The 13,460-nt window shown below is 36.8% G+C and overlaps 1 protein-coding gene across 1 annotated transcript in view; it reads right to left on the reverse strand.

Annotated features, from left to right (window-relative positions):
* Positions 1–13,460, reverse strand: part of LOC145662458 (putative fatty acyl-CoA reductase CG8306) — a 259,750-nt gene that overhangs the window by 180,133 nt on the left and 66,157 nt on the right. The window lies entirely within an intron of this gene.

Here is a 13,460-nt window from a genome sequence, read left to right on the forward strand (position 1 = left end):
ACTGCATACTGCATAAATACAATATAATTCCGTATCTTGTATTGCAGTATTTAATACTGAACAGCGAAATTAGATACAACTGCGAGTGAAGGAAGTTAGATAAAGTTATAGTTATAATAATGTGTGGACGTAAATGGCGCCCAGTTGGAGGTGTGGCGGTGAATGAACTGAGCTGGTGCAGATTACAGGTAAAAATTTAATCCTTCCGCTATCGTTGCACTTTATTTGATTTCAATATGAGCATTTTTATGTAAATTATAAGCGAATTAAATCCGTCCATACTTTATGAAAACCCTGTACATGAAAATTCGAAGTGACCATAATGCTGCAAATTATAGACACCACATTAAAATATCAAGTAATATTTTCAACAAAATGGATACCTTCAAATATCTCAAATCAAACCACAAACCATGTCCATGAAACAATTAAATGTCAACTGAAAACAGAAAATTCATTTTGTTATTCAGTTCAAATTCTTTTGTCTTCACGAATTACGTCAAAGAGTTTGAAGCTTAACACTAGAAGGACCGGATGGGTCAAAATGACCCATCACCATATTTTAATATTCTACTGTAAAGGTATTTGAAATACTAAGTGAATAATATTTTGTGAATTTGTTAATGCTGTTGGCCTGCACCAATGCTGAAATTCAGAGCATTGTGGGTTCACAAACTAAGGCAAATTTTATAGTTATACCTAAAATGCCCGCAATGGGTCATTTTGACCCATGTTAAATTCCATATATTTTTACGGCATATTTCCATTTAAATATTTGGTACGAACACATAGCTACATATTTTATGCCCTTGTGTTTTACAACTGTGTTACACGTAACTAGACGTACCTCATTTTTACTGAAGGTTTTGATGTGTCTGATGTGGCGCGCAAGGATAAAATGCATGTTACTACCAAGTGGAATACATAATGCTACCTCTAGATATTATTCGTTAATGCTGTAATCTACAAAAAAAAATCATCTTTCACTACGTCTGTTATTTTTTATTCCATATTTATTCATTTCCAATCCTTACCAGTAATAACTAAATAAGCTCCCATGGAGAAATGGACGCTTGCTTTCTAGAAGAGTCTCTTGATCTTCTCAAAACTTACTCAATATTTACAAGTTACTTGTGTTATTGGTGACGGGTGATGTGATGAAACAGACTGCTTTGTAGACCAAGATACAATAATTATGCGATCATTCTGGAAGCATGTCACAGGAAAGATCGAAAATTTTACGTAACAACGAAGAAATACTAGCAGAATTGCGAAGTATTTCAGAAAGTGATTCCGGAAATGAAGATTTGCCGATTTCAGGTTCGGATTCCGAATTTACAGAAGAGTGTGAGAACGTGTCCGAAAGATCAACGGAATCCTCTTCGAATGAGTCAAGCGATATTGAAGATTCCGTACCACAAACACATAATTTACCAAGATCTGTAACTGCGGCTGATGGAACAAAATGGGAGGTTATAGATTCATCAACTCCATCTGAGGGTAGAAGACAGACGCATAACATCGTACGTATTACTCCAGGGCCATCACGTTATGCAAAGCAAAATATAACCGAGGATTCGTTGTTTAGTGCATTTCGACTGATTATCAATGATTAATTCTTATCAATTATCAAAAGATGTACCGAGAAAGAGGCGGAGAAAGAAAACCCTAATTGGACAGTAGATAAAGATGAACTTCTAATTTTCATAGCATTGCTCTATGTTAGAGGTGCGTTAGGTCTGTTGAATGTGCCACTGAAAAGTTGTTGGTCCAGCAAATGGGGAGTAGCTCTTTTTAGAGATGCAATGCCTAGGAACAGATTTCTTGAAATCATGAAGTACATTCGATTCGATATGCGTGCAGAAAGAAGAATCAAGCTACAGACTGACAAATTTGCCCTTGCATCTTCAATATGGGACATATTTGTGTAAAATTCGTTGAATTGTTTCAACTCTGGGGAAAATGTTACATGCGACGAACAACTATATCCCACAAAGTGTAGATGCAGATTATTGCAGTACGTTGCAACGAAACCGGATAAATTTGGAATAAAGTACTGGCTGTTAGTTGACGTCAATACCAAATACTGTCTTCACGGGTTTCCTTACCTAGGAAAAGACGAAAATAAGTCTGCAGATCAGCCTTTTCCCGAATATGTAGTTTTACGTCTAATGGAACCATATAAGAAAACCGGCTTGAACCTTACATGCGACAACTTTTTTACTTCTGTATCGCTAGGTGAGAAGTTGAAGAAAGATGCTATCAGCATTGTTAGCACAGTACGGAAACAACGTAGAGAATTACCAGTCTGTGTCAAGAAAGTGGAACCAAATCGAGAGCTATATGATACAAAAATATATAAAAACCAATATGGCCACACGATGACAGACTACCTCTGTAGAAAAAATAAGAACGTGCTAATTTTGAGCACTCTGCATCCTGATGTAGAAGTACCAACAACAGGGAAAAAGAAGCCTGAAACAGTTGTCTTTTACAATCACACAAAAGTGGGTGTAGATGTTCTGGACCAAATGGCGCGCAAGTACTCTGTTCAAGCGGGTAGTAGACGATGGCCAGTTCATGTTCTTTATAACATATTGGACTTGACAGGCATAAATTCTTGGATAGTTTACAAAGCAGTCACTGGAAGATGGATAAGGAGAAGGAAGTTCCTCTTGGTTCTAGCTGACGAAATCATAAAAGGAAGGAAAGGGAATCTACAACCCAAACAATATCTTCCACAGCAAACTAAGGGTTCTACAAAAAGAAAGCACTGCCAGGTCGCTCCAAAATGTGCCAACAAGTCATCTGCATGCTGCCCATCATGCAAAAGATTTGCCTGCGGAAGGTGCTAATCGAAAGTGTTGGTGTGCAATGAGTGCAAGAAAGACGTGTAAGACAATTTTCTCCTTGCACCATTTTCATGAGTAGGTGAAGCTCTATAGCTCATTGTATTCCCAAGATTATTTCAATAAGAAAGGAAAAATGTTAACTAAAGTGTTCATCTGTAAAATAACAGACTGCTTAGAAACAATTTCGTGTTCAAAAAAGGAATAATATAAGAAAAACTATTAGAAACATCATTTTGTAATAAATGGTTTATTTTTTTTCAATATTTTAATTCTCATACAAATTAGAAAAATAAATTGTGTATTGTTTAAGCATATATCACTTCCATATATCCTGTAACTAGCTATCTATCTGTATATATAAGTATATAAGTATTTCTGTTTACCCCTTAATGTACGTAAAGAGTACTTCTGAACTAACATTTACTATAATTCGCGCTCTCTAGTGCATAAAGACAAAAACCCAACAGAAAATTCCACAATATCAGTATAAAAATTAATATGGGTCAAAATGACCCATTGCGGGCATTATAGGTAGGTAGAAAGTGCGGTCCTTCTAGTGTTAAAATATATCAAACTAATATTATAGTTGTTATGCTGTACGCTAGCTTGCAAAACATAGTCGCTTACTCTGAGAGAAGAATGCAAAGTGAAAATTTTTGAAATACAATTCTGATGCGAATATTCAAACCCACAAGAGAGGGAAACGGGGGAATGGTAGAAACGTCATAATGACGAATTGCATAGTTTATTTTATACCGTTTACCTTACATTGTTAGGGTCATTAAAACAAAGAGGTTCAAGTGTGCAAGCCATGTAGCTAGGATGAAAAAAACAGTAAAAGCTTATTTGCAGATGAAAAGGGAATATTAAAATGGATCTGACAGAAATAAGAATACAAAGTAAGAATTAAATCCATCTGAATAGGGATTTAAGGACTGAAGTCAATGATGAACTTCTGTTAATACGGCATTGAGCTTTCGGGTTTCATAAATAATAGTCATTTCTTTCTTAGTACTTTCAATAAATAGTATATTACGAAGTTGCTTTTCTCCTCTCGTAAAAAAACAGATTTTCAACAGACTGCTATAACATCACTGGTCTTATGAACTAAACTTAATATTTCATAGTTTTTCTAGCATATATTCTATTTTTCTTAATTCATAAGCAGCAGCACCAGTGGCGGATCTAGCCCAGGGCCGGGGGGTCTAGCCCCCCAGTTTTTTGAGTAACAAAAATAATTGAAACTATCACTTATATGTCTTTGAAAGTTTATGGTAAACTCATTTTATAACTATCATAGTCTAGGTTGTTGCCCCCCAGTTTTTACCTTCTAGATTTGCCTCTGAGCACCAGGAAGGGAGATTTTTAACATATTCAGTACTTAAGTATATAATGAAAGCCCTCAAATCACTCCTCAACTAAAATACAGTCAATACAAAAAAATCTATTCCCAGAACTGCGCCCCCCATCAAGAAATATCTGTATCTGCCCCCTGCGTAAAACTAGAAATTTCATTTCATTTATTTAACGTCTAACTTCATATTAAAGTTTATCTACATCCTAATTCTTGTTGTAATTAGTAACACTTTGCGAAAATTTGTTTAATTCCAAGCTTCAACTTAGATGGTCAATAAGTTTACAACTCAAGATCTGCAGAGAATAATACAGGGTGCGGCACGTAAAACCGGCCCGTCGTAATATTCTGGTATATTGTGTTTTTGGCAACACTTAAATAATCTACCTTCCTACCAAGAAATGGCGTGTCGAGGTCGGGTCGACTTCAGTCACGTGCAGCCGCAGCCAGTGAAACTTGTCGAAACCAGTTGAGAAAAAGGCCTCGTTGTGTTAAGCCGGGTGAGTGTCAGTGTGTGATAATGCCGTATTCGATACCCGAGCGTGTTGCCATTGTTGAAGGGTTCATTCTCACTGGATCTTTTGTGAAAACAAAGAATTTGTTTCGGGAGAAATTTCCAGGACGTTCTGTGCCAGCAAAAAGCACCATTCAGGAATTGATTGGAAAATGGCGGCGTACAGGATCGGTTCAAAATGCTCCCAGGAACAGACGACCATCTGTCTGCACACCTGAATTAAAGATGCAGGTGGAGGAGATAATGACAAGAAGTCCTCGAAAGTCACTTGGCCGAAGAGGAGCGTCAGTTATGTTACTTTCAGCAGGACGGTGCAACATGCCACACATCAGCTGCATCATTGTCCCTTGTGCATGAGATGTTTACACCAGAGAGGGCAATCAGCAAAGGCTTGTGGCCTCCTCGGTCACCAGACTTGTCCACGTGTGACTTTTACTTATGGGGACTGTTAAAGGGAAGAGTATACGAAACAAATCCACACACAATTCAAGAACTCAAGACCAGGATCCAGGATGTCACCAATAGCATTACAACACAAGAACTGACAAGGGTATATATGAATCTCCTCAATCGTGCTCACATGTGTGTTGAAGTGGGCGGAGAACACTTTCAGCACCTGCTGTGAAGGTGAGTAGTCATATTCAATACATTACATTTCATTTATGTGTTGTAGTTAATCATATTCAATACATTACATTTCACTTTATGTGTTCACTTTACGGGCCGGTTTTACGTGCCGCACCCTGTATTTGCACAGGGGTACTAACCAAGTTAGGATCCCACCTCGACACCAAGTTCAGTGAAGATTGGATAAGTTCTGCAGATCGTGTACGAAACATACTCAGGAGATTTCCCACTTATTTGGCAAGCAGGAATTCCCTTACTTTTCCATGGTTTCCAGGTCAGGATTTCCAGGTCTATATTTCATGTTTAAAAAAAGCAACAATATTCTTGCCGATCATGGAGTTCCTCAGGTACTATGCACGTTCAAACTAATTTTTTACTTTATACAATACCCCTATTTAATAACCGAATAGGGCACAAAGAGAAATGAGTCCTAGGAAGTAAAATAACGTACTAAAATTTACAGGACTTTACTTTTTTTTTTTTTTTTTAAAGCTTTTCACGAAATTCCCTCACTTTTTCCATGAGTTTTAAAGTTGAATTTCTAGCCTTTTCTAGGTTTTCCAGGTAGGTAGGAACCCTGAACTCTTCTCTGGGTTGATCTCTTGAGAAAAAAAAAGGATCACCATGGTAACATCACGTCACGTCAGACTGATTGCGTGAGCGTGAGATTAAGTGAGGATAGGTCAAATTGGGCACCTTTGGTTGAAAAAAATGAAATGAAATTTTTGAGTTTTACGTCCCACGGTTATGCCGGTTAGGCTAAAGTAGACGGTGATGATGAGAGATGAATGGAATAGTGGAATGAAGAAAGTGGGAGGAAACGGGAGAACCCCGAGAAAACCCACACACACGGTGTTTGTCCACCACAAAGTTCACTTGGCGGGAGCAGGGTTTGAACCCGATACCCCAAGCACCAGAGGGGAACGCTCTACCACTGAGCCACCGCGGCCCCCACCTTTGGTTGGATATGCTGTTACTACGTGTACTCCTACTATTCGTCGAGGAATAGAAACTTCAACACGCACGAATAATACATACTGTATCTACAATAAACAAAATGGCTTCAAATTTTATTTTTATCCACATCTTAACAAAGGTAAACTTAAGTATCCAGTTCTGAATTATGAAGTGATCACTATGTTCCATTTTCATGAACAATAAAAGTGTCTGTAGCTAACAACATGACAGTCGCCCCTAGTAATTCCTGTAAAAACTACGTCTAATATATGAGAAACCCTGATGAGTTCCATTTGTTAAATCTCATGGCCACCTACTTAAAAAAAAAAAGAAAAAGAAAAAAAGAAAGAAAAGAAAGAAAAATGTAAGGAGTGGCTTCGTTAAAATATAACTACAATAACACTACCGTCTTTTTGAATATGAATATGTAATTATAGGTTTATCGTATACGGAACATGGCGTTTTGTTTCAAATAATTCATATTAGTTCATTAGATATAGTTAATTAAACTACCTGGCTTTATTGTCTACGAAGAGCTATGTTGCCAACTAGCTTTTTCAGTTTACTGATTTGGTATTACTTTTGGCTATCTAGAATGCAATCCCTTACATCTTAATTCAAGCAGCTTCGCCTAATTAATATTCCGTCACTACGAAACATTGTGCACCCACCAAAAATCGAACCCTGTAGTTTTGGGACAAAGGAATGTATCGTTAGTGTTGTCCACGAGACGAGAACTTTCTCGTCGTCTCGAAAACGAGATGAGAAATACAGTTTAAAATTCGAGACGAGACACATTACAATTACCAGGTTTCATGTGAAATACGAGTTCACCGAAGTCTTAGACTAAAAACACCATTTTTGTGTTACATCATGATTCATAATATAAAAACTCTAAATTGATAGAATGAATTTATTAACATAATGAAGAGCATTTATCAACATTTCAAGATACGCAGATCAAAACAGAATATACTTCAATAATAAATAGTGTTCTATATTATACAGTAGAGCGTCGATTATCCGAAGTAATTGGGGGACATGGGTGTTCGGAAAACTGGTTTGTTCGGATAATCGAACTGTACATGTTTATTTGCCATGCGCGGAGCGGCACGCCTCAACTCTAAGCTGGCGCAGCTGTTGCTGTGAACAGCTTTGATACTGCCACTACTTCTACAGCCAGTGCCAAACCGACAGAAGTGTGCTGATTGTTGAAACACAGCGACTGGCGGCTTGGCCGGTCAGCAGCGCCTTATGAAGGCCCCATTAGAAGCAATGTTCCGCCAGCGGTGGCTCAGTGCGGCGACTACTGTGGGAAACTTGGTTTGGGAGTGAGGGGGATGATGAACGGTAGGGTAGGAGAGTAACAGGTGCGAGCGAGTACACAGTTCGGTTGACCGACGTTCGGATAATCGACGCTCTACTGTATATACAGGGTGGTAGGTAACTCCACCGACAAACTTTGGGAGGTGATTCCTTATATGAAATGAAAGAAAAAAGTTCTGATAAACATAGGTCGAGAAACGTCTCCTTTCAGAGTTATGAACCGCCGAAAATTAGAAAAGTGATGTTTCGAAACGCCCTGCTTTAGAAACTATAGGACCTATCCCAAGCGGTTTAAGGAATTACACATGAACTAGTATGCGCTCTATCTAAATATCCATGTTTTAACATCCTCCGTTATCGGCGAAACAAACGCGCCATTAGTATTTAAAGGAGTATCCCTATACCTCAACTTCCTTTTTACAGTTCGTTTCGCCGATAACGGACCACGGTAGAACATAGATATTTAGATAGAGCGCATACTAGTTCCTTTGTAATTCCTTAAACCGCTTGGGATCGGTCCTGTAGTTTCTAAGGCAGAGCGTTTCGAAACGTGAATTTTCGAATTTTCGGCGGCTCATAACTCTGAAAGGAGACGTTTTTCGTCCCATGTTCATTAGAACTTTTTTCTTTCATTTCATACAAGGAATCACCTCCTTAAGTTTGTCGGTGGAGTTACCTACCACCCTGTATATATATAAACAATATTTATAACAGAAGGGACGGTCACATCTTTGCGTTCCACGTCAAATTAAAAAATTCACATCTTATTACTGCAAGAAAAAATGTTAATCTCATAATAAATTCTAGACTGCGCGCGAGAAACAATGTGAGTCAGAAATTGGCCAAAATGAGATGTCAAAGTTTGAGATCTATGTGTCATGCTCCAACTCTAGTTAACTTGGTATAAGTCACTTGTAAACATGAGTTAAATAATCACGTCTTGGTACTCTTAGTATAAGTGATTCATACTTATGCTTGGTAAAATAAACAAAACGCCAACTGAAAACCTGTGTTTTTTTGACATACTGTTTCTCCCGCATAGTCTAGAATTATTATAACATCAGTTTTACATAGATGCATTATTATTTATTATTTATTTCTTACGTTCTTTTTAACGTCTTTCTTCCTAAGCAATCTATTCTTTAAGCATATACGTTGTATAAATGTCTAGAAAAATGGTCATTTTCACGCTTTCTTTCTGTGAAGATAAACTAATCAAATTGCCTATTCGGTAACAATATTTCAATAATTTTATTTTTGCTGTATTGATATCCTTTTTTCAATGTTTTACTATCAAACACACACATAATCTCACATACACAAAAATGGGCACATTATTAAACAGCTCCAAGTTGATTACATACTGCAGAGCCGGCTAAGAATCAATAACAGTCATTTTTACTGTTTTGCTACTAACGCTTCGTGCGGAAGAAAAATTCAAAACATTACAAACTTCCAAGAAGTTGTCTAATTGTAGCTACTATTTGTGGAAAGAACCTTTTGAACTATTTCGTGTTCCAAGACAGCTTAAACCACAAATATATCATTACTAATAAATAAATAAGCGACACTTAAAAATGTTTTCAGCGTTAAATATTCTTGTCGAGTATTCTGATATCAAATAACTCTAGATAAAATCTGGTATTTATTTTGACTTTGCATTCAAATAGCATTTACTGTATCCCTATTATAAAAGTAACCAAGAAAGTTCTGTCACTTTTTCACCCATCACCTTCGAACATCGATATGCCACCTAAGACGTACCTGGAAGATCTAAAATAGTCCCCATCAGCATCGACGACCTTCTGCCAACGTTCTGGAAGGTCATGGATTAAATCGCGGTAGAACTTGGTTGGCCGTGAAGCGAAGAAGGTATCGAGTGCATTTTGCACCTCTACTAGGGATTTGAACTGATGTCCTCCAAGGTGATTGTCCAAGGAATGGAACAAGTGATAATCAGACTATGCAGTGTCCGGGGAGTACGGTGGAGGCAATAGCGTTTCCCATCCAAGGCGTAGAATGGTGTCCAGGGTCATCCTAGCCACGTGGGGCTTATTGTTTTCTTGTAACAGGAGGGTCCCTTTGTGATTCAGAAGTGCTGGCTCCAGGGTTTTGAGTTTTTCTTGAACACGGCTCATCGGCTGACAGTGCACAGTTGCACTGATACTCTGACCAGCTAGTAGCAGTTCCCGATGCACGATGCCGCGAGCAATCCACCAAACACACAGGAAGACCTTCTGGTGCAATGCTGGTTTCGGCTGTTTTGGAACAGGTTAATGAGATGCTAACCAATGATGAGGGCGCCGTAGAGCTTTGTACAGGACCCAGTTCTCATGTGTCAACACGCTGTCCAGAAATGGCTCTCAGACGAGGCAGCTTCCTCAGACGAGGCAGCAAAGAAACAAGTGTCTGCTCGCGTTGCCTTCTGGCCCGGAGTCATCATGTGGGACTCATCGACCCAACTTGTATTGCTTCCCAAGTTAATGGAGGTGATGCCGAATTGTTTCTCCACTCACACTGAATTATAGTTCCAATTTCTCCCATGTCTAGACACTGTTCGCCTTAATTGCTGCCTGAAGATCTTTATTTTGTATACACGACTCCAAAAGTGCATTACCACCTGCAATTCTCATTTTCCTGCAATAGTAGGCAACCAAAAGCTCTGCCGTTGTGTTGGTTCAGAATTCGAAATGCGTTGGACCAAACCCCAATTCAGTTACAAATATATCAGTGTGGCAAACTGGAAAAAAGTGAATAAAGTAAATTATTAAGAATGACGGTTTTATTATTGCGAGGGATATAGATGACACAAAAAGTTCACAAAATGATCTTACTTAAGCAGTCGAAACAAAGTGAATGGTAAGAAATAGATATCAGAGAAAAGCAGTTTATTTTCTTTAAAAAAAAAACTCGGAAATAATAAAATAGGTTGCATAATGTAAAGGTTTAATATAAACGCCTAACAGCACAGGAAACGGAAAAAAGAGACAAACAAAGACTAAGGGACACCATTAGCGTACTAAATTTGCGGCCCTCCCATGCAAGATAAACAGGGGACCCTACTCGTAAACGCAATTGTTTTATTATTATTATTATTATTATTATTATTATTATTATTATTATTGAAAACTCGTTTCCTTTCCCAATCTCTGATTCTGCCTAGAAGCATGTCTGCATATAGCGGTCATGTGTGCAGTTTTTGTCAATGAGCGGTCTCAAAGGCCAAATGGGATGGAAATCTCCGCGAGAGAGGAACAAAAACACTTTCTTATGATAAATTCTAGGTCAAAGTTCGAAGCACTTGTTTCTGACAGGTGTTTTTTTCTTTCTTTTTCGGGAAGAAAAGTTTTGACGCCTAAGAACTTACAGTATATAATATTGCAAATTTGCAAGTGGACTCATTTACATTGCTATTTGTGGTAATAAATAAATTGTCATTGGAAGACATTATTGTAAAAATTAATTTCTGTTTCGTCATCCATCCCAAGTCTTAAGGACCCCTATGCCTTGCCCTTGGCGATCTACGCTTGTTTGGCGGTCAATGAGTGCTGTTGGTGTAGAGAATTTGTGTTCTGTCAAAGAAACGATGAACCAAAGGAAGTGTATCAGTATTTTAAATACCAATCTTCGGCAAAGAATTGCAAAAATGGGTCCCAATAATGACTTCGTATTTTTGCACGATAAGGATCTAAAACATTCACATATAATACTAGGATATAGGTACTAATAACGTACCCAAACAAGTTCTCACACACATTAAGTGACCAGAAATCAATCCTATACAGCATTTATGGGAAGTTTTTGACCAAAAAATGAGATGCAGGGTCATTTCTAACAAAGCAGTTCTCAAAAATGCTTTATTGAAGGAATGTGATAATATTTCACCTAAAACTACAGCAAACCTAGTCGTTCCCATTTACAGAAGACTTAAGGCAATTATAGCTGTTAAAAGGAATCCTACAAAGTATTAATCAATTAAAAATGTTGTTATTACTATTATTTTCTTGAATATGTCAGTTGTACGAACACTTTTTTCCAAGTAAAATTTTAGAATTATGCTTTTTTATATTTTGTTACAGAGAGAAAATAGCTTTTATTTAAAAATTACTTCGTTAATATACTTATAGATGTATATACTAATACACATAATTTTATCACCCATTTTATATCCTTGATATGAATGGTACCATTGAAATTATACGAAACCTGGGACTGTACGAATTCTTTTTCGAGTCACTGTATGTTTTTGAAAATTCATTCACTGTCTGCATTTCCATTTGAGTTATTTCTCTGGAAAATTAGCTACTATAGGCAATGAACATGGTAAACATTTTTACCAGAACATTTTGCAGCTGGAAAAACGTTATAAAGCGAAATGGGTATAACAACTAGACCAGCAGGGAGAGCGCAACATATTATATATATATATATATATATATATATATATATATATATATATATATATATATATATTGGTTCTACAGACCTTGGTGCAAGTTGGTTGTAAACGTGGGGCCCCGAAAAATTTTCCCAATCGGGCCCCGCACAACCTAAGACCGGCCCTGTGCACATCGAAATTCACTCAAAATATGCATTTATATACACTATCATATGCGTCTCAAACGAATCCTTGTCGGAAAGAAAAAAATATTTTCCATACCTTTCTGCATGTTACTGTAAACATGCATTTTGCATATAAATCCTGGCTATAATAATAATAATAATTAATAATAAAGGGGACAGTATGTCTTTACCAAATCACTCTTTCTCTCTCTTTATTCTTTACCTTGATGAACTCCGATAAAATTCTATGATTCCTACACTTAATCTTTCTCCATAGTTTGGTGTAAGCACGTGACACTATGCGTAACGCTATTTTGTCCAGTGATTATTATTTTCGCGGGGCAAGGTTATGTCACGGCACATTCGTAAAAAATGACCTGTTTGAATGCTTTTTATTTTCTCTTTTGTTTATAAATATAAGATTTTTTCGTTTTTTCAATACAAGGTACTTTTTTGTATAATGTCAGTGGGTTTGTGACGCAGTATTTAAATGGCCTTGAGCAGATCTCTGATCAAAACATTCAGGAATACACCACGTCTGCTGTTACGAGCTTTAGCTTCACTCCACCCAGATATTCAATAAAATATCGAAAGTAGTCCCAATAACAAGTTAGGTCATATCAGAAAGAATATTTTATTATATATATATATATATATATATATATATATATATATATATATATATATATATATATATATATATATATATACTGTTTCAAAACAACACCGACAACGTTTGGGAGATGATTCCTGACACCAAGATAAAACAAAAAGTATAGACCAACCTGAGTGCACAAACGCTTCCTTTCGGAGTTATAGGCTGACGAAAACATGTAACAAGAATTTTAGGGAATAATCCAAAAAATGGATCAAAAAATTGCAATCTTGACCAATAATTAAATTTTGGATTAGGGGTCACAAAAGTTTGGAACGGCTCCTAAATCAGGTTTTCGTTTTTTTTTTATTTTTATTTATTTATTTATTTATTTATTTTTTTTTTTTTTTACGGAATAAGCACATCATACTGAGTTAAGTGATAGTTTGTATGTAGTTCTCTAGATATACTATATCTAGTTCTCCAGATATAAGGCGTACAAGAAAATGTTTGATTGATTTAAATATATTGGATTTTTTGGATCAAGGGCCACAAAATTTTTGAAAGGCCCCTAAATCGAGTTTTCATATTTCTTACGAAATAAGCACATCAAACTGAGTAAATTGTTAGTTTTGTTTTGCCTACACTATATGTAGTTCTCGAGATATAAGG

The sequence above is a fragment of the Thermobia domestica genome, chromosome 10 (genome assembly GCF_964235325.1).
Source record: "Thermobia domestica chromosome 10, izTheDome1.hap1.1, whole genome shotgun sequence".
NCBI classification, from domain to species: domain Eukaryota; kingdom Metazoa; phylum Arthropoda; class Insecta; order Zygentoma; family Lepismatidae; genus Thermobia; species Thermobia domestica.